The following is a 26803-nucleotide window of genomic DNA, read 5'->3' as shown; positions in this document are numbered from 1 at the left end:
GGTACTGGAATTTGACTTCATAAAGAGTTGCAGGGAATTGAAAATAAGGAGTTTACAGGTGAGCATCATGAAGTGGGTGATTGGGACTAAATCTGACAGTCCCTACAAAGAGACAAAGTGCAATCTGGACAAATCTGTGCTCCCTCTCAGACCAAAGCAGACCCTGAGCTTCCAGTTGCCTGCCACTTTAACACACGAGCCTGTTCCCTGGCCAACATCTGTCGCATTCTTAATGCAGTGTTCCAGGGAAGCTTGATGCCGAACACTCCAGAACACACCAAATGGCCCTGTATTTCAAGGACGGCAATTTCCCCTCCCATGTGGTCAACAATACCCTTCAGTGTATCTCCACCACTTCCTGCACCTCTGCCCTTGAACCCCACCTCTCCAACCGCAGCAAGGATAGAACCCCCAAGTCCTCAATTTTCAATCAGATACAACACATCATCCTCTGCCATTTCCACCACCGACAATCAGATCCCACCAACAGATATCTTTCCCTCCACACCCCTTTCAGCATTCCTCGAGACCATTCCCGTGACTTCCACATTAGATCCATGCTCCCCACCAACCCACCCTCCACTTCCAACACCTTTGCCTGCCATTGCAAGAGGTGTAAAACCTGTGCCCACACCTTCCCCTCACCTCCATCCAAGACACCAGAGGTCCCTTCCACATCCAGCAGAGATTGTCCTGTACATTGAATAACCTCATCTATTGTTTTCATTGCTTTCTACAATGGGGAGACAGGACGCTAACTTGCAGAATGTTTCAGGGAACTTTTCTGGGAGACATACACCAACCAACCCCACTGTCCTGTGGCTAACCATTTCAACTCCCCCTCCCACTCTGCCAAGAACATGCATGTCCTGGGCCACCTCCACCACAAAATCCTAGCTACATGACTCCTGGAGGAAGAAAACCTCATCTTCTATCTTGGGACCCTTTAACCACTGAATCAATGTTTCGTCATTTCCTCTCCCCCACCTTATCCCAGATCCAGCCCTCCAACTCAGCACCACCCTCTTGAACAGTCCCACCTGTCCATCTTCTTTCGCAATTACCCACTCCACCCTCTCAACATTACCCTCCACCAGCATCTTCCTATCGCCTTCCCAGCTACCTTCCCGCCAGCCCCACACAAATGCTATTATCTGTCAGTCCTCTTCCCCACTCTCACATCCCTGCTGAAGGGCTTAGGCCCAATATGTCAATTCTCCTGCTCCTTGGATACTGTCTGACCTGCTGTGCTTCTCCTGCGCCAAACTTTAACATAAGCTGGAAGAACAACACCTCATTTTGTACTTGGGGACCCTTCAGGCCTCTGACCTTAAAATGGAACTCATTAATTTTAGGTCCTAAGTCTCCCATGTCCTCGCACCATAGTCCCCCACCCCACACACCAGGCCTTGTTATTACATCGCCTGCCATTACACATTACCTATGGTTAGTCACTAACAATCTCCATTAACATCTATTCACCCTCCCCCAGCCAGATCATTATCCATTCCTTTGTCCAATTGCTCCTGTATCTCATTTTGGACTATATCACCACCTATCACATTTACTCCTTAACCCCTACCTTCTGCATATAAACTGACATTTTTTCTCAGTCACATCAGTTCTGAGGAAGGGTCAGCGGATCCAAAATATTAACTCTGATTTCTCTTCACAGATGCTGCCAGACCTGCTGAGCTATTCCAGTATCTTCTAGCTGTTGTTTCTGATTTAAGCATCCACAGTTCTTTTGGTTTTCATTTACTGGGAGTTTCTAATTCAGGTCTAGCAGCCTACATCATGAGTTTATAAACCCTCCCAGTCCACACTAACTCCATTTCTCTCCCACTCCCTTCACACTCACTGGGTCTCTTCCCAACCCCTGCCCAGTGACACTGCACCTGCACAGCTCATGGTCACATGCTGGCCTGTTGGCGACACCCCTCATTCACTCCCATTGGCTGGAGGATTACACCTAGTCTCCTAATGGTCTGAAGCTGCCGTCAATCAGCCAGGCCCCATTGTGACATGAGTGGTGGGACCCTCCCAGGAGTGTGGGAGGCTGAGGGGTAACCTCAGAGGTTTATAAAATCATGGGAGGCATTGATGGGATAAATAGATAGATGAGGATAGGATATCTGGTCGGCACAGAGGAGTTTGACTGAAGGGTCTGTTTCCGTGCTGTGTATGTCTGTGGCTCTGCCCTGGGATGAGCTTCATCACTCACAGTGAATGGGGCTGAATCAATGTCCTGTAGAGCTGCAAAACAATGTCCCAACTCCAATACTCAATGCACTGACCAAGTACACCAAACGCCTCCTTCACTATCCTGCCTATCCAAGATTCCACTTTCAAAGAACTATGAACCTGTACCTCAAGTCTCTTTGTTCAACAACACTCCCCAGGACCTTCCCATTAAATGTATAAGTCCTGCCCTGATTTGTTTTTCCAAAATGCAGCACCTCACATTTATCTGAATTCACTCCATCTGCCACTCCCCAGCCCATTTGATTGAAGTCCCATTTTACTCTGAGGTAACCTTCTTTCCGATCCAATTTGGTGCCTGTGTAAAGTCACTGACCATAGCTCCTATTTTCACATAGTCATCATTGATATAAATGATGAAAAGCAGTGAACCCTGCACCGATCCTTACACCATATTGCTCATCACAGGCCTCCAGTCCGAAGGCAACCCTTCACCACTATCCTCTGTCTCCAACCTTACAGCCAATTTTATATCCAAATAGCTAGTCCTTCCACCTTGAATGTCTTTCTGAAGTCCAAGTTAGTGATTTCCATGCACAAAGCCATGCTGACTGTCCCTAATCATTTCTTACCTTTCCAATTACATCTAAATCCTATCCCTGAGAAGCCCTTCCAACAACTTGCCTGACTCCAGGCTCACCAGTGTATTGTTCCCTGGCCTTTCCTCATCACCTTTCTCAAATAATGGCACCTGTCTTCCAGCACCTCGGTGATACAAATATCTCAGCGAGGGACCCAACTACCACTTCCCTAGCTTCCCACAAAGTTCGGGGATTCACCTGATCATGTATCAGGGATTTATCAATCTTGATGCATTATACAAGTTCCAGAGACTCTGAACGAATATGGACACTTGTCAAGTTATCCCTATTTATTTCTCCAAACTCTCTCACTTCCATATCCTCCTTCAGTAAAAGCGGACATGAAATACGCAGATAGTATCTCTCCTGCCTCCTGCAGATCCATAGACCGCCTTGTTGATCTTTCAGGGTCCCTATTCTCTGCCTGGTTACTCTTTTGTCCTTAGTGTATTTCTAGAATCTCTTTGGATTTTCCCCAAACTCATTTCACAAAGTTCTCGTTCCCTTTTTTGCCCTCTTAGTTTCCCTCGAGTATACTCCTACCGCCCCTATACTCCTCCAGGTATTCACCCAAACCCAGCTGTCTGTACCTGCCATATCCCTCCTTCATTTTCTTGACCAGAGCCACAATTCCTCTTGACAGGCAGCATTCCTTACACCTCCCAGTCTTGGCCTTAACAGGAACATACAGTCTATATACTCATTGTCTCAGGCCTATGGGGCAACAGCAGATGAAGACAGAGAAACAATCAATCATTCTCGGTAAAGAGGCAGTGCTGGGAAAGATACCAGCCGAAAGGTAGATGGGTCTCCTGGCCGTGATGGAATGCATCCCCGGGGACTGTAAGGAATGGCAGTGGGTAAATAGCAAATACACTCGTGATAATTCACTAAACTTTGCTGACTCTGGGACGGTTCTAACAGATTGGAAAGCTGCAAATGTGATGCCAATATTTTAAAATGGACGTATTAGCATAACTTCTGTAGTGGGGGAAATGTCTGATCTCTCACGAAAGAAATAGTGAGCTATGTGGATAGAAATTGTCTCATCGAGCAGACACAGCATGGATTCATGAAAAGTGGACGACACTAAGATGAGTGGTAGAGCAATGTGTGCAGAGGCCACTGTCAGTCTGCACAGGGATACAGAGAGGTTAATTGAGTGGTTAAGGGTCTGGCAGATGGAGGACAATGTTGGGATATGTGAGGTCATCCATTTTGGTCGGACTAACAACAAACTGGATGATGAAATGGTGAAAACATGCAGCAGGCTGCTGTGCAGAGGGAGCTGGGTGTCCTTGTGCATGAATCACAGGAAGCTGGTTTGCAGGTACAGCAGGTAATTAAGGCAGTGAAGGGAATATTGTCCTTCATTGCTAGAGGGATGGTTATGCTGCAGCTATACAGGGGGCTAGTGAGGCCACACCTGGAGTACTGTGTACAGGTTTTCGTCCCCTACTTCAGGAAGGATGTAATGGCGCTGGCGGGGGTGCAGAGCAGGGTCACTAGTTTGAGTCTGGAGTTGAAAGGGTTGCCTTCTGAGCAGAGATTGACAAAACTGGCATGATCCTCATTGGAATTTAGAATAATGGGAGATTGTATAGGAAAAATATAAAATTATGAAGGGAGTAGATAAGATAGAAGCAGGGATGTCATTTCCACTGTGGACTGGACAAACTATGGTGCATAGCGACAAAATAAGGGGGTATCAGATTTAGGACTGAGTTCAGGAGAAACTTTTTCAGCTAAAGGGTTGTGAATCTGTGGAATTCCCAGCTGATTGAAACAGTTGAGACTTTCATCTTGAATGTCTTTAGGTCAAAATGTAGATTTACGAACAGGAAAGGAATTAAAGGTTATGGGAGAGAGCAGTAAAGTGGAGCTGAGATCAGCCCTGATCTTATTGAATGGCAGAGCAGGCTGGAGGGGCCAGATGGCCTCCTCCTGCTCATATTCCTTATGTTACGTTCCCACATTTCAGCCGTCCCTTTACCTGGGAATAGCAAAGAAGTATTGAAAGATTTTATCTTGTTCAATCACAATGCACCTTTATCCAATTTAGAACAGCAACTTTTAGATCTGGTCTATTCTTTTTTGGAACTATTTTAAAACTATTATAATTATCAGAGAATCCAGACAGTGGGGAAGCAGGTCATTCAGCCCATCACATCCGCACTGACCCTCAGAGACTCCCACCCTACCCATGTAATGTTGCCTTTCCCATGGATAATCCACCCAACCTGCACATCCCTGAACACTGTGGGTAATTCAGCCTGGATAATCCACCCAACCTGCACATCCCTGAACACTGTGGGTAATTCAGCCTGGATAATCCACCTAACCTGCACATCCCTGAACACTGTGGGTAATTCAGCCTGGATAATCCACCTAACCTGCACATCCCTGAACACTGTGGGTAATTCAGCCTGGATAATCCACCTAACCTGCACATCTTTACATAGTGGGAGGAAACCAGAGCAATCAGATGAAACACACGCAGATATTAACAATAAGGCGATCAATCCTTTCTTATTTCCCAGTTCCATCCAAATAATTTCACTGAACTTACTCACATGAATATCGTCCCCAAGCACAACTCTAATGCTATCCCTAACCAAAAACACCACTCGTCCTCCTCTCTTGTCCCCCTTTCTATCCTTCCTATAGCATCTATACCCTGGAACATACAGCTGCCAGTCACATCCATCCCTGAGTCATATTTCTATAATACCGATGATATCCCAGTCCCATGTTCAAACCATAACCTGATCGCATCTGCCTTCCCTGTCAGGCCTCTTGCATTGAAGTAAATGCAGTGTAACTGCTCGGTTCTACCGCGTTCTGCCTTGACTGTTTGATTTCTGAACTGTACCAGCCTCAGACTTACCTCCTTTCTCACTATCTCTTTAGGTTTACCCCCACTCCCTCACTGGTTTAATGCCTCCCGAGTAGTACTAGCAAATCTCCCTGCCTGGATATTAGTCACCTTCCAATTCAGGGACAATCCATCCTTCTTATTCAAGTCACTTCTACTCCAGAGGAGAATTCAATGACCAAAAGATGTGAATCCTTCTGCCCTACACCAGATCTTTAGCCAATCATTCATCTCCTCCATCCTGCTATTCCTACTCTCACTAGCATGTAGCATTGGGAGTAATTCAGATATTACGACCGAGTATCTACTTTTTTATATTCCAGGCTAATTTGCTATATTCTCTCATCAGGACCTATCTTTTTCTCTTCCTGTGTCATTGGTACCAATGTCCAATGACCTCCCACTGGTTATTATACCCTTTAAGGAATATTCTGCCACCAATCTTTTCTGAACCTTTCAAGTTCCACAACATCCTTCTGATAGGTGGAGAACAGAATTGCACTCAATATTGTAAGAGTGGCCAAACCAATGTCCTGTACAGCCACAACATGACTGCCCAACTCCTGTACTCACTGCTCTGACCAATAATGTAAATCATACCAATCACCTTCACTATCCTATCCACCTGCGACTCTACTTTCAAGGAATTATGAACCTGCACTGTAAGGAAACTTTGCTCAGTAACACTCCCTCGGACCTGACCATTAAGTCTATCAGTCCTGCTAGGCTTTGCTTTTCCAAAAAGCAGCACCTCACATTTATCTAAATTAAACTCCATCTGCCACTCCTCAGCCCATTTCCCCATCTGATCAAGATCCCATTGAATCCTGAGGTACCCTTCTTCACTGCCCACGACACCTCCAATTTTGGTGTCACCTGGAAACTTACTAACAATACCTCCTATGTTCACATCCAAATCATTTATGTAAATGATGAGAAGTAGTGGACCCAGCACCGACCCTTGTGGCACTCCAGTGGTCACAGTCCTCCAGTCCGAAAAACAACCTTCTACCACCACCCTCTGTCTTCTACCTTTGAGGCAGTTCTATATTCCAAATGGCTAGTTCTCCTGGTATGGTGAGATCTCATCTTGCTAACTAGTCTTCCATGGCGAACCTTGTCGAACGCCTTACTGAAGTCCATATAGATCCCATCTACCGCTCTGCCCTCAAAAATCCACTTTCTTACTTCTTCATAAAACAGCTCAGTCAAGTAAGTGACATGATTTCCCGCACACAAAGCCATGCTGACTATCCCTAATCAGTCCTTGCTTTTCCAAATACATGCAAATCCAGTCCCTCAGGGTTCCCTCCAACTTGTCTGGCACCAACATCAGGCTCACAGGTCTGTAGTTCCCGGGCTTGTCCAAACCGCCTTCATTAAACAGTATCATCATATTAACCAACCCCCAGTCTTCTGGCACCTCAGCTGTGACTATCGCTGATACAAAAATCTCAGCAAGGGGCCCAGCAATCACTTCCCTAGCTTCCTACAGAATTTTAGGACACACCTGATGAAATCCTGGGCATTTATCCACCTTTCTGCGTTCCAAGACATCCAGTACCACCTTCGCTGTAATATGGACATTTTTCAAGGTGTCACCATCGATTTCCAACATTCTATATCTTCCATATCCTTCTCCACAGTAAATGCTGATGCAAAATTCATGTTTAGTATCCCCTCCCCACCCCATCGCCTGCAGATCCACACACAGGCTGCCTTGCTGATCCTTGAGGAGCCCTATTCTGTCTCTAGTAACACATTTGCTCTTAATGTATTTATAAAAACCCTTTGGATTGTCCTTACCCTATTCGCCAAAACTGTGTCCTGTCCCCTTTTTGCCTTACTGATTTTCCTCTTAAGTATACTTCTATTGCCTTTATACTAGAAGGATGTTCTGGATTGGAATAAATGCCAAATATTTCATCTTGATAAAAGGGCAGGACTTACACTGATTAAAAGTCGGGCCTTGCATAGTGATATAGAACAAAGAGACCTCGGGGTTCAGATCTTTGCAGTTTATGTCACATGTAGACAGGGTTGTTCAGAAGATGTATAGCACACTTGCCTTCATTGCTCACACCTTTGAGTATAGGAGTTGGGACATTACATTGAGGTTGTACAGGATGTTGGTGAGGCCTCTTCTGGAATACTGTGCTCACTTCAGGTTGTGCTGTTATAGGACAGATGTTATTAAGTCGGAGCGGGTTCAGAAGAGATTTACCAGGATGTTGATGGGAACGGATGCTTTCGGTTATAAGGAGAGGCTAGGTAGGCTGGGACCTCTTTCACTGGGGTGTAGGAGGCTGAGGGGTGACCTTATTGGAGGTTTATAAAATCCTGAAGAGTATAGGTAATGTGAACAGCAGGTGCCCTTTCCAGGAGGGGGCGCGATTCAAGAGTGGGTGAGAAAAGGAAGACCCTAAAAAGACGTTCCGGATTTTACTTTTTGTTTTTGTACAGAGAGTGATTCACATGTGGAATAAACTAGCAGAGGACGTGGTAGCTGTGAATACAATTACAATTTAAGGGTGGCACAGTGGCTCAATGGTTAGCACTGCTGCCAGGGACACAGGTTCAATTCCTGCATTGGGTGGCTGTCCATGTGGAGTTTGGATATGCTTCCCCGTGTCAGCGTGAGTTCCTCCAGGTGCTCCCGTTTCTTCCCACAAGCCACAGATGTACAGGGTAGGTGAACTGGCAGTCCTCAATTGCCCATAGTGTTCAGGGATGATTGGGTTTAGTGAATTAGTAAGGGGTAAATGTAGAGTAAAACGGTAGGGGAATGGGATTCTAAGAGGAAAAAGCATTTGGACCTGTATATCGATAGGGAATGCTTGGATGGATTTGGACTAAGTGGAGGTAGATGCGATTAGTTCAGTTCGAATTTATGGTTGACACGGACTGGTTGGAACACAGGGTGTGTGTCAGTGCTGTATAACGTTCTGACTCTATCGCTCGTTATCTCTGTAAATTCCTCTATGCTCGGAAATCTCCCTGTCAATGCCACCTCATCCAGTCTTACAACTCTTCCTTATCTCGATAATTCCTCTCCAGCCTCAAAACTCAAAAAAGTCTATCAGAAATATCTCTATCTCTGTAACATCCTCAATCCTCAGAATCCTCTCCAACTTTCATCTCCTCCAGCTTCATTACTCTCCCTATCTCTAATCCCCTCCAGTCTCTCAAAGCTCTGCTATATGTGCCTTTTTTATTTCCAGCCTTCAGGATTCCCAATGTTTATTTCTCACTTGATGACGGCCCTTTCCGATTCTGTGCTGAGCTTCTGAATTCTTCCTTAAACCTCTCAATCTCCTTTTCCTCCCAAAACATCGGCCAATAATATGTCATCTACTCTAGTGTCACCTTTTCTGACCTGATGTCCAATGGAGCCTGTCATATTCCTATAATAAACATCTTAGCGGTCTACAGAACAGAAAAAGGCTCTGGTAGTACATCGGGTCTGTGACAAAGAAAACTACCACCTAACTGTCCTCATCTATTTTCCGATAATTGTGGAAAAGTCTCATCTATCATGGCATTGCAAGTGCACACTAAATACATCTCAAATGCTACCGGGATGTCTGTGTCTCCCACCCTGACAGACAGTGAGGTTCAATGCAACTGTTGCTCGATGATGACATCACCCACAGGAACACAGAGCAGCTGGGTCTGTGCAAACCAGAGATCACCCACACATTGGGAAGGATGGCAGGGTCCCTGAGGGGGGGGGGCACAGGAGATTTACCAGGATGGTTCAAGGAATGGGGGATTTTAGTTGCAGAGACATGGGTGCTGTTAATAAATATCAAGAATATCCATCTACAATAGATGGACTCTTGTTCTCAACCTCTCCCCTTGCCTGGGCTGTGGTAACCTTCAGGTTAAACCCACCACCAGACATTTCTCCCTAATGAGACAGCAGCCCTATGGTCTGGTCAGACAATGCTGCCTTTCCCTTTTACACAGTGATGCCACTGTACCCTGGGGATGGGGAGAGGGAATGCTGAAGGTGGGGGATGGGACACCACTCAGGCACAGTGCTTTGTCCTGGAGGATGTTCACTTTCTTTAACATTGTTGGGGGCTGCACTGATGCAGGCAAGTGGAGAATGTTCCAACACAATCCTGATGTGTGCCTTATAGGGAGCAAACAGACATTGGGGAATCAGGTGTTTGGGGAAACAGATTGTTCTCCTTGTAGCAGAGGAAATTGAGGGTGCCCTGTGTCAGAGGGGTTTACAGATTTAGAATAATCCACCTTACACTCATGAGTTCATCAGAAAAGGATTACAGGACACATATTGAAGACTTGGGGGAGATCTACTGAGAGTGTGGGGTGATTCAAAAGAGGACATTTATGCAGCAAATGGGAATGAGCTGGAATACAATACTCACACACAATGTGAATATCCAGCTCCTGATGAATTGAGTAATTTTGTCACAGTTTGACGTTACAATTACTGAGATTACCATCTGAATGTCCACCTGTAATACACGTTTATAAAACTGTCACTGTCAGTTCATTTAAGAAACTCTCACCACCCCCTCCTCCTGGCCCAGGATGACTGGACACATTACCCCTTGTGGGGGTCAGCAGTTAGTTCAGGGGGAAATCTGTATGGGTTTCTGTGAGTTTCCACACTGGGTCTTCATGTGACTGAACAGGGCAGATCTTTGACACATGGGACACAATGTTTCAAGAGTCAGTGCGATGTGGAGAGCAGGATGTGCGCTTCCTTTTCTTTCCTTCCGTGTTGCTGCTGTGCCTCATCAATTAGACGGGGGGGGGGGGGGGTGAAAGGCTCATGCAGCTCGATGGGCAAGTTGTCTCCATTCTGACCCATGAGCAGCAAGCTCCTCCCAGTCATTCCAAAGAGTATCTCTGAAAAGGTAACAACTGCTTCCCACTGCCCAGTGCTCCCAGGAAATGTTTAGAAGATTGAGCGGGAAATCTCTGAGAAAAGGCAGAACGGTAAAGTTCCAAAAGGATTATAAACAGTTTACAGAGAGGGATTCATTGGAGAAGTGGGCAACAAGTTAGCAAATGGAGCATAATTTGGGAAATTGTGAAGTTGCTCATTTTGGAGGAGATAATAAAAGAACAGAGTGCTATGTAAATGGTGGAAACTGTCGAAAGCTGCACCACAAAGGGACCAGGGGTAATTGCGTAGGAAACACAGTTATAACAGGGAATCAGGATGGGGAATGGAACGTTGTTTCTTATTACAAGGAGTTTTCAGTGTAAGTGTTTGGAGTATATACCTGAGAGTAACTTTACAAAGTGCGAGTGAGACCACATCTGGAGTAATGACAGAAGTTTTGGTCCCTTTATTTAAGGGAATACATAATTTCATCTGAGGCATTTCAGAAAAGATTAACTGGGATGATCCCTGGCTTGTAGGGATTATCTTTTAAGAAAAGGCTGAAAATGTTGGGACTCTACTCACTGGATTTGGGAAGAATGAGAGGTGATCTCATTGTAACATGCAGGATTCTTAAGGAGTTTGACAGGGTAAATACTGAGAGGATGTTTCCCATCATGAGGGATCTGGAATCAGATACTCGGATAGTCACGGAATCAAGGGTTCTGTTTTAGATTCGTCAAGTTTAAGGCAACATCAACACGGGTCAGGGGTTTCAGTAGCAATGGAGCTGGGGTGAAGGGGGGGGGGGAAGCAACGTTTTAGAGATTGGAATTCCTGGTGTTTGTGATTGTGTAGATACCTGATCAGAAGGTCACCTTGGGGTTACAGATATGAGAGCAATATTGTGAAGAGTGTAGTTCTGCCTCAGACAGTTCCCAGGGAGAGGGAGGGGCTCAGCAGTAAGGGAAAGGAATTTGTAATAGCAACTGAAGGCAATGGGTTTAACCATTTCAATGTTCCGTTGCAGGAAATTGCAGCCAATCGCGTAGTGGGAGTGTGATGAGCAGTTTGATAACTGAGTAATGGAGAGGGATGATGGGGAGGGAGAGCTAGGCATTGTCAGTGTACATGTGAACCCTCAGACGGTGCTTTTGGACGATGTCACCTCCTGACAGTATGTAGGTGAGAAACAGGAGGGACCAAGAATCGATCCTTGAGGGACACCACATACAAGGAATTTAGAAAGGAATGGGAGAGTGGGGATGGAGTAGGTTTTTCCAACAACGGTGAGGTCAAAATATTACTTCGTAGCAGAATGGGAGAGAAGGACATAACCAGAAAAGACAGACAGACAGAACAAGGAACAATACCTGTGATTTGGTGAGGGGAGGGAGGTGGGGGTGATGTGGAGGAAGAGCCCAACTCCAAAAACACACTTTCTTCATTGGTGACATCACCCAACTCCACCCTAGTCTCAGCTCATTTACTGAATGCAGGGATGGACGAGTATTTATCTCCAGACTTAATTATCCAAACACTCTTGGCCAGCCTCCCACATTCAACTTACATGTAATCTCAAGAGTATCTTAAACCCTCCTGCCCAAGTGCTCACTTGTACCAAAACTAGTTGATCCATCGAAAGGCTCCTATTTACAGGCAACAATTTAAAATTCTCACCCTGTGAACATCCCTGTCTCCCTGCACCACACACCCTGCAAGACCTTGACAACTCATTTGTGTTTATTCATTGCTTCACCTGTCTGGCTGTTTCTACTGTTGCCAAGGCAACACTGTCTGGATTTCCCACCTGAACCCTCTTAGACCTGCTTTCCGCTTTTAAGGTGTTCTCGAAAACCTGCTCATTTGGCAATGCTTTTGATCACTTGACCTAGTATCTCACTCTGTGGCCTTATGCCAGAATTTTTCAATAGTATTTCTGTGAAATTATAAACATGATTAAAAAAAACAAACTGTTGCTGATTTGCACATACATTGTCAACTCTTCAATATTGCTGAGTGAATAATCTATAACAGCACTTACCCAACCACATTGTGGGAGCACCTTCACCACATGAACTGCAGCTGGACAGGGAAATCAAACATCACCCTCTCCACAGGCAATGGGGCTTTGGCACTGATCACTGGGATCTGTGGAGGGAGAAACACAGTTGCTATTTCAGGGAGTGCAAAATGCATTATAAGGAGGGAAAATGGTGCAGAATTTGGGATTTTCAAATTTGTGATTCACAATGTGCACTAAGTTCTGTAAAGCCTCTCATCCCATACCATGAAAATTTCCTTCTCTTCCTGGTCAATATGTCTTTCCTTTCCCCTGCCCTGCACCTTCACACATTCCCAATGACTTGGCCACAACACACACTGCGCTGTCAGTGAGGTTTATCACGTGGTTGAGTATTGTCCCGCCCCTCATTCACTCCGATTGGTTGAAGGACCAACTGGCACATCCTGGTCCTCCAGCCCCGTTCCCCCCACTCTTATTGGTCCTGCGCTGACATCAATAATCCGAGGCCCATTGTGGGCTGGAGCATGCTCAGTGCTTCCTGCTTTTGCTGCTGTTCATCAGGTACAAGAGAGAGAGAGGGCTCATCCCTGTTTCTCCTGATGTCAGACAATAACAGCAACTACCTGCATTGTATGGAGCCTTTCACATTGACAAATCTCCTAAAATGCTTCAAGAATGATGGAAACGTTGATTAAAGAGAACGATTTTTAGATACATCTTTAAGGCGGACAGAGGGGGTGAGGGAGGATATTCCAAAGGTTTGTGTCCTCAGCAGCTCCAATCGTGGAGTGATATAGGTGGGCAACAGCTTACAATGGAGACAGTTCATGGCTAACCACAGGTTAACAACCTCATGTCGTAGCCACCTCATGTCACAGCCTGTCATTACACACTTCCTATGGTTAGCCACTAATAGTCTCCATTAACAGCTAATCACCCTCCCCCAGTCAGATCGTTATCCACTCCTTTATCCAACCGCTCTTCTCACTCTATCCCCACCTTTACTCCTTTTATCTTGCCCCCATCCCCCCACACTATCTTCTGCACATAAACGGACTTTTTTTTTCTCAGTAACATCTGTTCTGTGGAAGGGACACCGGATCGTAAACGTTAACTCTGATTTCTCGTCACAGATGCTGCCAGACCTGCTGAGCTTCTCCGGAACCTCCTGGTTGTTGTTTCTGATTTACAGCATCTGCAGTTCTTTTGGTTCTAATTTACTGGGAGTTTGTAATTCAGGACCAGCAGCCTCTGTCCCAGTCTCTGCTGTCTCTCCCACCCCCACCCAGTGACACTGCACCTGCACAGCTCATGGACAGGTGTCGTCTTGCTGGCCACACCCCTCATTCACTCCCATTGGCTGCAGGACCACACAGGCTCTCCTCCTATTGGTCTGGAGCTGCCGTTAATCAAGCCGGCGCCGATTGAGAGGTGAGCTCCTCCCTCTCTCTGCTCTGGGATGAGCTTCATCATTCACAGTGAATGGGGCAGTATCACAGAGCACAGGGGCTATTCAGCCCATTGGAGCTGTCCTCTCTCCCTCTACAGATGTTGCATATATGTCGCAACTACCCCCAAATCTTTCCTTAAAAAGTAAAATTCCAAGTCTGTTTCAAAATATCTGCTGAATCTGTGTCGTTCAGACTGTTCCAGATGCTCAGAACTTACTGAGTAAAATAGTGTTCACATTTTCACCTTGTATTATTTGCCAATTACTTGAACGTAGTTACTAAAAATTGTGACAGGGTTAACAATTCCTCTCTCTCTTTGCAAATTCAAGACCTTGGAACCAAATCTGCGCCAGGTCAAAATCACTGCTTCACCTTCTCAGCTCCAAGGATAATTATCTGTGCTTCAGCTAGCTCGAAACAAAAGAGAAGAATGCATCTTAATTTATTAAGATCAAAGAAACAGACCTCCGGTCCAATTCGTCTGTGCCAACAAGGAATCCTAAACTAATGGATTCCCATTTACCATCTATTGGCCTGTATCCATCAAAACCCTTCCTATTCATGTACCCAATTGGAAGCCTTTTAAATGTTGTGATTTTTCAGCCTCCACTACTTCATCTGGTAGCCCCTCCCATACACACATCACACTCAGCTTGAAAATGTTGCCAGTTCGATCCCTTTTAAATCTTTGCCCTCTCAACTTAAACCCATGTGCTCTAGTTTTGGACGCACCTAACCTGAGGAAAAAGGATGCCAGCTGCACACCTTATCCACGTGCCTCGTGATTTTATAAATCTCAATGAAGTCACCTCTCAGTCTTTGACTCTCCAGAGAAAATAGCCCCAGCCTATTCAGCCCCTCCCTGTAGCCCAAATCCTCCAATCCTGGTAACGTTTTTGTAAATCTTGTCCAAACCTTTTCAAATTTCACAACATCCTTCCCAGAACAGGGAAATTCAAACTGAAAACAGAATTCCAGAAGTGGCTTAATCAACGTCCTGTCCAGCCACAATATGACGTCCCAGCTTCTGTATTCAATGCATTGACCATTAACGGAGAGCGTTAATGGAGTCCCATTTGCCAGCGGTTCACCCTTATCCCTCTAAAACCTCCCTCTTCAAGTCCCCAGTCAGACACCTTTTAAATGCTGCAATTGTACTAGCCTCCACCCCTTCCTCTGGCAGCTCATTCCATACTTGCAATGCCCTCAACATGAACACAATGCCCCTTAAATCCCCTTTAAATCTTTTCCCTCTCACCTTAAGCCTGTACCCTCTCGTTCTGGAGCCACCGAACTTGGGAAAAAGTCCCTGACTGGTCACCTTATCCATGCCCTTCATGACTTTATAAGATCACCTCTCAGCCTCCAAATCTCCAGGGAAAATAGTCCCAGCCTATTCAGCCTTTCCCAATAGCTCAAATCGTCCAACCCCAGGAAAGTCCTTGCAAATGTTTTCTGAACCCTTTCAAGTTTCTCAACATTATTCCAAGAACAGGGAGATTGGAACTGAAAACAGAATTCCAGAAGGGCCTTAATCAGTGCCCTGTCCAGCCACAATATGACATCACAACAGCTGCATTCAATGCATTGACCAATAACGGGGAGCGTACCAAATGCTGCATTCACTCCCCTGCCTACCTGTGACTCTACTTTCAGGGAACTATGAACCTGCACTCCAAGGTCCCATTGTTCAGCAATGTTCCCCAGGACATTACCATTAAATGCATAAGTCCTGCCCTGATTTGCCTTTCCAAAATATAACAGCTCACATTTATCTAATTTGAACTCAGTCTGCAATTCCTTGCTCCAATGGCCCATCTGATCAAGATCCTGTTGTATTCTGAACTAACCTTCTTCACTGTCCACTACACCTCCAATTTTGGTGTCTTCTGTAAACCTACTGACCATATCTCATATATTCACATCCAAGTCGTTTATTTAAGGGCCCAATATCCATCCCTGCAGCACACTGCTGCTCACAGGCCTCCAGTCCGCAAAGCAACCCTCAATCATCATCCTCTGTCTCCTACCTTCAAGGTAGTTTTGTAATGGCTTGCTCTCCCTGCATTCCATGTGATCTAACCCTGCTAACCAGTCTGCTTTGTGGAACCTTATTGAATGTCCATATAAACAACATTCACCGCCTGGCTTAATCAATTTTCTTTGTCACTTCAAAACACTCACTCAAGTTAGTGAAACACAATTGTGCATGTACAAAGCCACAGTGACTCTCCCTGATCATTCCTTACCTTTCCAAATAGATGGATTCCTGTCCATTCGAACAACTTGCCTGCCTGACTTCCGGCTCACTGTTCTCTTGTTCCATGGCCCCTCCTTACCACCTTTTTTAAAATAATGGCACCTCACCTGTCGCTATCAAACATACAAATACCTCAGGAGAGGCCCAACAATCACTTCCCTAGATTTCCAGAAAGTTCCAGGATACACCTGATCAGGTTCCAGGGCTTTATCCACCTTGATGCGATTTAAGACATCCAGTCCCACCTCCTCTGTAACATGGACACTTTTCAAGTTATCACTGTTTATTTCTCCAAACTCTCGAGCTTCCATATACTTCTCCAGTAAAAATGACGTGAAATATTTGCATATATTTCACACCCTCTGTGATTCCATAGACAGCCTTGTTGACCTTTTAGGGGTCCTATTCTCTGGTCCAGTTAATCTTTTGTCTGTGATATATTTGTTTAATCTCTTTGGATTCTATTCCAGGACATCCCAGAAAGGCCTACTACAAGGACCGTAACTTTCCTCTGACTTGATCAACAATGCCCTCCAACACATACCCTCCACTTCCCGCACCTCCACCTTTACCCCACCCCTCCAGCCACAATAAAGAATACAGCCCTGCGGTCTTCATCTTCCACCCCACTAATCTCCAGATACAGCGCATTAACCTCTTATTTCTGCTACCTAAAGTCAGACCCCACCATAGACATATTTCCCTCCCCACCGCTATCTGCGTTCCACAGAGACCATTCCCTCTGCACCTCCCTTGTTAGGTCCACACCCTCCCACCAACACATGCTCCACACCTTTGACCTTCCCTTACCGCCACGGGAAATGTAAAACGTTCAGCCACACCTCACTGAGCTCTGTCCAGGACCTCAAAACGATCTTTTTACATCAGGCAGAGATTTGCCTGCACATCCCAAAACCTCATATACTGCATCTGGACACTATGGGAAATTTAACATGGTTCATCCAACTAACCTACACATCTTTGGACTGTAGGAGTAAATTTGAATATCCGAAGGAAACCCTCACAAACACTGGGGAGAATGTGCCAACTCCAACAGAGACAGTTGCCTGAGGCTGGTATCAAACCCAGGTCTCTGTTGCTGAGGAAGCAGCGCTAACCACTGAGCCACAATACTGTGGGATCTTTGGTGCTGATGTGCTGCCCCACGGATAACTCAGTCACTCACCCTGCCTCATTTCCTAAGAGGCAGTGATGATGGAGTGAAGTTATCACGAGACAGTTCATCCAGAGACCCAGATAACGTTCTGGGGACCTGGGTTTGAATCCCATCACGGCAGATTTTGGAAAGTGAATTCAATAAATATCTGGAAAAAATAATCTAGTGACGACAAGGAATCCATTGTCAATTGTTGAAAAAACCCATGTGGTTCACTCATGACCTTTAGGGAAGGAAAATGCCATCCTTACCTGGTCTGGTCTGCATGGGACTCCAGACCTATAGCAACGTGGTTGATTCTTAACTGCCCACTGGGTAAACGCAGCAATAAATGCTGGCCGAGCCAGTGACAGCCTCATCCTGTGAATGAGGAAAGAAAACAGGTCAGGTTTTGTTCCTTCTCTGGTAGGTACATCCTACAAACTCAATCAGAAATGTTCTCGTACACACTGAACAAATACATTTCCATCCAAGCCCTTAACACTACAGCACTCCGAGGCCATGTTGGTAAAGTTAAAACCCCTTATCATTGCAACTATATTTTTACAGATAACTGAGGTCTGCCGGTAAAATTGTGTCTCAATTCCCCACTGACTATTGGGAGAGAGTCTATAATACAATCCCAGTAAGATGGTCACCCCTTTCTTATTTCTCAGTACCACCCAAATAACTTGCCTGGATGTACTCCCAGGAATATCCTCCCGAAGCCCAGCCATAATGTTATCCCTAATCAAAAACACCTCTCCCCCTGCTCTGTTGTCCCCTTGCTATAGCCTCTATACCCTGGAACATTAAGCTGCTAGTCCTATCCATCCCTGAGTGCTGCCTCTGTAATTGCTGTAATATCCCAGTGCCATGTTCAAAACCATACCCTGAGCCCACCTGCCTGACCTGTCAGGTCTCTTGCACTGAAATAAATGCAGTGTAACTGGTCCGTCCCACCTCATTCTGTAGCTTGCTCTTGCCTGCCTTGACAGTCTGATCTGGTGAACAGTACCAGCCTCAGACTCACCTCTTTTCTCACTATCTCTTTAGGATTACCCCGACTCCCTCACTGGTTTAATGCCTCCCGAGTGGCACTAGCAAATCTCCCTGCTCCTCAGGACCCCATGCTTTCCCCTTCCTATGTCATTGGTACCAATGTACAATGTCCTCCCACTGGTTATTTTCCCTATTGAGAATGTTCTGCTCCCTCTGAGAGATATCCTTGACACTGGCACCAGGGCAGCACCACCCCATTCTGATCTCTCACTGTCAGCTGCAGATACGGCAGACTGTGCCCCTAACTAGAGAGTAACCTATCACCATCGATCGTGTGGAACTGGATATACCTCACATTATGTTAGAAGCCAGTCTCAGTAACAGTAACTTGGCTGTCAGTGCTACATTCCCCTGAAAGTCTATTACCACCTACATTTTCCAAAACAGTATACTTGTCTGAGATGGGGATAGCCACAGGAGACTCCTGCAGTACCTACCTACCCCTCCTAGCTTTCCTGGAGGTAACCCATCTACCTGACTATCTGCAGTATCATGCAATCCTGACAATGCCACCTACCATACCCCCCAGGGTCCTGTCAATTCCTCACTGCCTTTATTCACTCCTCCACCAATCCATGCGATCCAATAGGATTTGCAATCACACTTCCTGCAGACATAATCATCAGGATCATTGAAACTCTCCCTAATCTCCCACATCCGACAGGAACAGCACGCCACTCTACAACAGGCCATCTCTCCGCCTTAACAACCTACAGACCAAGACAAAGGCACAGTCTTACTGCTCGAAAAATACTGCCCGAGAATAACTTAATGCTTACGGTTCATATCTTAAACATTTAATCAAGAGACCGTAAGACATTAAAAAGAAATCCTCACCTGACTCATGATTGTAGATTTAATAAAATAAAACTGACTAAGATTGACGTTTGAAGAGACTGAAACTCACTGAGCTGATCCCTGGCTCTGAGTACTTCCAAGGGGGAGGTCTCTCTGTGGGCAGCTGTGAAATGTCACTGTTTCTCTTCTCTGCCCACTCCATTTCCAGAGAGGTTTTTAACTTCACAGCAAGTCAGCTCAGAGAGGTCACTGCTTGGTTTTATTCACTGGGGGTTGCCATTACTGCCCAGACCAGTATTTATTGGCCACCTTTACTTGTCTTGGAGAAAGTGGTGGTTAACCGCCTCCCTGAAATGCTGCAGTCCATGTACACCACAGTGATGTTTGGACAACAGTCCCCCTCTGGCCCCACAACCCTCCCTGCCTCTGTAATCCCCCTCTGGCCCCACCACCCTCCCTGTCTCTGTAATCCCTCTCTGGCTTCATACATGTCGGGACATTAGATTTTTATTTGGATTCATTTTTGTTTGGTAAACCCCAAACAAAAGTGAAATATTTCACCCCCAAACAAATTTCTGTTGATTGACCCTTTTGGAGAGGCTGACACGTGGACATTGCAGTATTTTATCTCACATTGTACACGTAGAATGATGGAACTCTCTTTTAAACATTGCTAAAAAGGAGGCAATGGCTTAATGGTATTCCTGCAAGATGAGTGACATGTGCAATGTTCCAAGAATTAGGGTTAGAATCCCAACATGGCAGCATCGGCATCCAATACAATCCCGAATGAAAAGGCGAATGATGACCATGAAACTATTGCCGATTGTTAGAAAACCCATCTGGTTCACTCATGTCCTGTAGGGAAGGAAACTGTCATCCTCACCTGGTCTGGCCTACATGTGACCCCAGACCCACAGCAATGTGGTTAGCTCTCAACTGCCCTCAGGAAAATACTTTAATAACTGTTAACAAATACCCCGCAGGTATCACTTAAAAACTGGCTGTTCACATTAGGACCATGTGAATTTCTGAACGGCCTGAACTAAAACTGAGTTTTAGTTTCATCTTCGCCCTGTCTCACATCAGTCTGTTTACACCCAACTCCAAAACACACTCATTGAGCCAAGCAGCCCTCACAGTGCAGCCCTGTCATTTTCACTGTCTGCTCACACCTACACTGCCCTCAGCCTCCTGTACTGTTCCAACGCATCTCAATGGGTGTTCAGGGACAGCATCTTATCTTTTGATTCAGCCCTTTGTAACCCCAGAGTCAACATGGACGTCACCAGTTTCTGAATGAACAGACAGTTGTCAGAAGCTGGAACATTCAACTTGAAAAGGTACTGGAATTTGAGTCCAAAAGGACTTTTAATGGGAAGTTTGCAGTTAATTGAAAATATGACGCTTACAGCTTAACATCATGAAGTGGGTGATTGGGTCTAAATCTGAGAGTTCTTACAAAGCGACGAGGTGTAATTTGGATAAATCTGTGCTCCCTCTCAGGCGAATATCTCCTTCCTCAGCTGGAGGGTCCAGAACAGAGCACACACCCAAAGGGTGATCCAAACACGAATTTGTACATCTTTCTGCTAAACAAAAATATTGGAGATATTTTCCCACAAACAGAACTGACAAACCTTTCTCCGTCCACAGTCAAATGCAAATGATATTCAGATCCCGATGACTCCATTGACTGTAAAAACTTGCTTTTGAGTTTCTAGCCTCAATAATTCTGATTTAATATCCTATGAAACAAATTCACAAAACAAAACTCACAGTCAGTGCAGGTAGAATATAAAGACATACTTTTCTCTTGGTATGTGCTTGATGTGTAAATGCCTCTCTTCAAATCACACCCCCCCCCATCCTTGGAAGAGGACATGTCCATGCCCCTCACTGTACCTTGCCCCCAATAAAGATGGAGCCCATGTCCCAGGACCTATCACCACCTGAGGGCCGCAGCCATTTTCCCATCTGCTGCAAACGCGGGAAAGAGTTTCTAATTCAGACTTACCGCACAGAGTGTAATTAAAACTTCGCAGTCTAAAGTGACTCATTATCTCCCTGTCTCCGAGGCCACTCTCCCCTTCCCTGTTTGCCTGTCCCACACTCACCAACGGCCGAGTCACGTGACACTGCACAGGCGGAGTTACTGGTGACGTGTCATCCCACTGGCCACGCCCCTCATTCACTCCCATTGTTTGGATGACCATCTTTATCACTTCATCCACCAGTCCCACCATCTTTTCCTATTGGTCCGAAGCTGCCATCAATCAGCTGGACCCCATTGTGAGGTCAGTGGTGGGATCCTCCCCCTGCCTGAATCAAACCCGGAAGGTGGATGGATGGTGTCAATCAGGAACAACAAGCAGGAGGTGCTGGGAAAGCTCAGCAGGTCTGGCAGCATCTGGGAACAGAAATCTGTCCAGTGGCCCTTCCTCAGAACTGATGGGAGCTGGGAAAATTAGAATCCTGAGTGTGGAAACAGGCTATTCGGCCCAAAACGTCCACAGCGTCCCTCCGAATGGTATTTAAAAATATAAAAATATACCCTATTACTGTATATTTCTCCTGACTAATGCAGCTAACCTACACATCCCTGAGCGTTATGGGAAATTTAGCTTGGCCAATTCAACTAACCTACAGATCTTTGTACTGCAGGAGATAGGGGTTAAAGAGTAAATAATAGGCAGGGACAGAACCCAGAGAGAGACCGGAACATTTGGAAAGATAAAGGAGTGGAATATGACCTGGCTGGGGAGGGTGCATAGCTGTTAATGGAGGGGACGGGAACCTGTGTCTGGCAGCATCTCAGTGGAGGTGGCGGAAATGGCGACTGATGATCTACGTTCTGCTGCAAAAACACAGCCCGAGCTTCCAGCTGCCTGTCACTATAACACACGAGCCTGTGTGGAATGAACTTCCAGAGAAAGTGGTAGCTGTGAATACAATTACAATATTTAAAAGACATTCAGATACGTACATAAATAGGAAATATTTGGATGGATGTGGACTAAGCGGAGGCAGATACAATTAGTTCAGTTTGGAATTATGTTTGGCATGGACTGGTTGGATCACAGGGCCTGTTTCCTTGCTGTATAACATTATGACTAATCCTCACTAACTCTAAATTCCGATTTCACAAATCTCCCGATCACTATCACCTCATCCAGCTTCACAACTCTTCCTTATTTATATAATTCCTCACCAGCCACAGAACGCTCCCTAATTCATGTCCTCCAGTTTCTCAAATCTCTGCGATAGGTGCCTTTCTTTAGTTCCAGCCTTGAGGATGCCCTCATTCACTCAGATTGGTTGGAGGACAAACTGGTATGATCTGGTCCTCCAGTACTGCCCTCTGCCCCCTATTGGGCTGTGCTGACATCAAGCATTCAGGGCCCATTGTGAGGGGAGTGGTGGGATCCTCCCTCTCTCTGCCCTCGAATGAGCTTCAACATTCACAGTCAATGGGCAGTGTCACAGAGCACAGGGGCTGGGGGCTATTCAGCCCATTTGGGCTGTACTCTCTCCCTCTGGAGATGCTGCAAATCTGTTCCAATTCCCTTCCCATTTGCCCATAGCCCCCCAAATCTTCCCTTAAAAAGTAAAATTCCAAATCTGTTTATGAATAACTGCTGAGTGTGGGTCCAGCTGCCATTCAGACTGTTCCAGATGCTCAGAACTTACTGAATAAAATAATGTTCACATATTATTTACCAATTACCTGAAAATAGTCACTAAAATTGTGACATTGTTAACAATTCCCCTCTCTCTGCAAATTAAAATATCCCAGAAACAAATCTGCACTTGGTCAAGATCACTGCTTAACCTTCTCAGATCCAAGGACAATTATCTGTGCTTCTGCTAGCTCTCCACAAAAGAGGAACAAAGTGTCATAGAGATGTACAGCACAGAAACAGATCTTTGGTCCAATTTGTCCATGCCAACTAGGAATCCTCAGCAAATGAAGCCCCATTTGCCAGCTATTGGTCCGTAGCACTGGAAACCCTTCCTATTCATGTACCCAATCGGATGCCTTTCAAATGTTGTAATTGTATCAGCCTCCACTACATCATCTGGCAGCTCAGTCCACACACACACCACACACAGCTTGAAAACTTTGCCCCTTAGATCCGTTTTAAATCTTTGCCCTCTCAACTTAAGCCCATGCGATTTTGTTTTGAACCCACCTAACCTGGGGGGAAAAGACCCTGGCTGTTCACCTATACATGTCCCTCATGATTTTATAAATCTCCATGAAGTCACCTTTCAGTCTTTGATTCTCCAGGGAAATTAACCCTGGCCTATTCAGCCTCTCCCTGTAGCCCAAATCCTCCAACCCTAGCAAAGTCTTTGTAAATCTTGTCTGAACTCTTGCAAGATTCACAACATCCTTTCCAGAATAGGGAATTTTGAAGTTAAAACATAATTCCTGAAATGGCTTCATCAATGTCCTGTCCAGCCACTATTTGACGTCCCAGCTTCTGTCCTCAAAGCATTGACCAATAAATATAAATATACGAAACACTACCTTCACTACCCTGCCTACCTGCATCTCTACTTTCAAGGAACAATGAACCTGCATTCCATGGTCTCTCTGTTCAGCAACATTCCCAAGGACTTTACCATTAAGTGTATAAGTCCTGCTCTGATTTGCCTTTCCAAAATCTAACAGCTTACATTTGTCTAAATTGAACCCAGTCTGCCATTCCTCGCACCAATGGCCCATCTGGTCAAGATCCTGTTGCATTCTGAACTAATTTTCTTCATTGTCCACTACACCTCCAATTTTGGTGTCTTCTGTAAATCCAATATCCATTTCTGCAGCACACTGCTGCTCACAGGCCTCCAGTCCACAAAGCAACCCTCTTTCACCACCCTCTGCCTCCTACCTTCAAGCCAGTTTTTTTTATCCAAATGGCTAGTTCTCCCAACATTCCATGTTATCTAACCTTGCTAACTAGTCTGCTTTGGGGAACATCATTCAGTGTCCATATAGACAAAGTCCACAGTCTGCCTTCATCAATCATCTTTGTCACGTCTTCAAAAAAAAACTCAATCAAGTTAGACAGAAAAAACTTCCCACACACAAAGCCACGTTAACTATCCCTAATCATTCCTCGTCTTTTCAAATATATGTAAATCCTGTCCCTCAGAATCCATTCCAACAACTTGTCTGCCACAGACTTCAGGCTCACTGTTCTCTTGTTCCCTGGCCTTTCCTTACCACCTTTTTAAATAATGGCACAGATCTTCCAGCACCTCATCTGTCACCAATGACAATATAAATATCTCAGGGAGGGGCACTGCCATCACTTTCCTAGCTTTCCACAAATGTCTGGGATACACCTTAACAGGTCCCAGAGATTTATCCACCTTGCTACGATTTAAGACATCCAGTACTACCTCCTCTGTAATATGGCCAGGAGCCGGGCAGCAGTGGACAATTCATTTACAGAAAGGTCTGTGAATGTAATAGTAAAATACTAAACAGAGCAAAAATACACTCAGAGACTGAGGAAGCTAGATAATGAACAAGTGAACATCAAGGAGCTCAGAGGCGAATCAGAGCAGTGTTCACTTTTATGATCCCACAGTCAGAGATGTCTAGCACCAAAACAGACTCTTCAGTCCAACCAGCCTATGCCAACCAGATATTCGAACCTAATCTATTCCCATTTGCCAGCACTTGGCCGACATCCCTCTGAACCCTTCCTATTCAAGTGCCTTTGAAATGTTACAATTTTTGTTGCCCTTTAGGCTCCTGTTGAATTTTCCCCTCATGCCGTAAACCTATATCCTCTAGTTCTGGGCTTCACCACCCCAGGGTAAACACCTTCTCTATTTACGCTATCCATGCCCCTCACGATTATATAAATCTCTTCAAAATTACACCTCAGCCTATGACACTCCAGGGAAAATGGCCCCAGTCCCTATAATGCCTCTCCCTGCAACTCAAATCCTCCAACCCTGGCAACATCCTTGAAAATCAATTCTCAAACCTTTCAAGTTTCAGTGCCTCCTTCTGATAAGAGGGAGACCAGAATTGCACACAATATTCCAATAGTGGCCTAACCAATGTCCTGTCCAGCTCCCTTAGTCAGCACTCTGACTAATAAAGGGAAGCATACCCAATGCCGCCTTCACTATCCTGTGACTCTACTTTCAAGGAACTGTGAACCTGCATTCCAAAGTCTCTTTGTTCAGCAAGACTCTCCAAGACCTTACAATTCAGTGTGTGAGTCCTGCTCTGATTTGCTTTTCTAAAATGCAGCACCTCACATTTATCTAAATTAAACCCTATCTGCCACTCCCAAGCCCATTGGTCCATCTGATCAATATCCCATTGTATTCTGAGACAACCTTTATCACTGACCACAATACCAACAATTTTGGTGTCACCTGCAAACTTACTAACGGTACCGCCTCTATTCACATCCAAATCATTTAAATGAATGACGAAACAAACCCAGAGAAAAACAAAAATCCATTTCCATAGGTTTGTATAAGAACATAGGAGTGGAAATAAGGCCATTTGGCCCATCGAGTCCACTCCGCCATTCAATCATGGCTGATGGACATTTCAACTCCACTTACCCGCATTCTCCCCGTAGCCCTTAATTATTCGAGACAACAAGAATCTATCAATCTATCAATCTCTGAATGAGCTCTGTGTAAATCCTGCCCCATGACTCTCTATCAGGGAGAGCTGCACATACACCCCTCTGAACTTTGCCCCCTACAAAGATGGCGGCCGCACGTGTCCAGTGAATCGTTGCCCCGAATAAAGATGGCGGCGCTTACTCGAATCAATCAGATGAGGCATTTTCCCGTTTACTGCAAAAACGAGACTAAGTTTCAAATCTGTCTTTTCCGATGTGCACCAAATGTTGGTAAACCCTCTCAGCCCAGACCAACACCATTTCCCTCCCGCTTGCTGCTGTTTATTTCTTTCCTTACCGACAGCTCTCCGCCCGCACATCCGCGCTGTCCGCGAGGATGAACACGTGGTATAGTCAAGTCCCGCCTCTCATTCACTCTGATTGGTCGGAGGACCAGGTCCTCCAGCCCCGCCCCTGTCTTTTCATTGGTCCGCTGCTGACATCAATCATCCTGGGACTATTGTTGGCTGGAGCATGCGCACTGCTTCCTGGCTTTTGTTGCTCTGCATAAGTTACAAGAGTGAGGGACAAAGTTAAAAACACACAACCACCTGATGAAGCAGCAGCAGCAGCAGCGCTAGTGCTTCCAAATAAACCTGTTGGACTATAACCTGGTGTTCTGTGAATTTTAATTTTGTCCATCCCAATCCAACACCAGCACCTCCAAGTCACGAGTGAGGGAGGAAGGTATAACATAAGAACTAGGTACAGGAGAAGGCCATCCTGCCCTTTGAGCTTGCTCTGCCATTCAATAAGATCATGGCTGATCACTTCGTGGACGCAGAACCATTTATCCAAGTTCT

At 45.5% G+C, this 26803-nt stretch overlaps 1 long non-coding RNA gene across 6 annotated transcripts in view; it reads right to left on the bottom strand.

Annotated features, from left to right (window-relative positions):
* The window catches only part of LOC132813862 (uncharacterized), a 30885-nt gene extending 4545 nt beyond the window's left edge, over positions 1–26340 (bottom strand). Inside the window, exons 1-5 of one of the 6 annotated variants that reach the window (XR_009644182.1) lie at positions 26299–26338; positions 22089–22277; positions 20976–21083; positions 17748–17856; positions 12627–12733 (exon numbers count right to left, since the gene is read on the bottom strand). This is a non-coding gene — a long non-coding RNA (uncharacterized LOC132813862). Of the gene's footprint in view, positions 1–12626; positions 12734–17747; positions 17857–20975; positions 21084–22088; positions 22278–25935; positions 25994–26298 lie in introns of those variants that run through there. The other 5 variants (XR_009644183.1, XR_009644184.1, XR_009644187.1 and 2 more) reach the window with 5 other exon arrangements.
* Positions 26341–26803: the final 463 nt, after the last annotated feature.

This window comes from Hemiscyllium ocellatum, unplaced genomic scaffold, assembly GCF_020745735.1.
Source record: "Hemiscyllium ocellatum isolate sHemOce1 unplaced genomic scaffold, sHemOce1.pat.X.cur. scaffold_498_pat_ctg1, whole genome shotgun sequence".
Classification (NCBI taxonomy): domain Eukaryota; kingdom Metazoa; phylum Chordata; class Chondrichthyes; order Orectolobiformes; family Hemiscylliidae; genus Hemiscyllium; species Hemiscyllium ocellatum.
The sequence above is the reverse complement of the archived record's forward strand: the minus strand, read 5'-3'. Positions and strand labels throughout refer to the sequence as shown.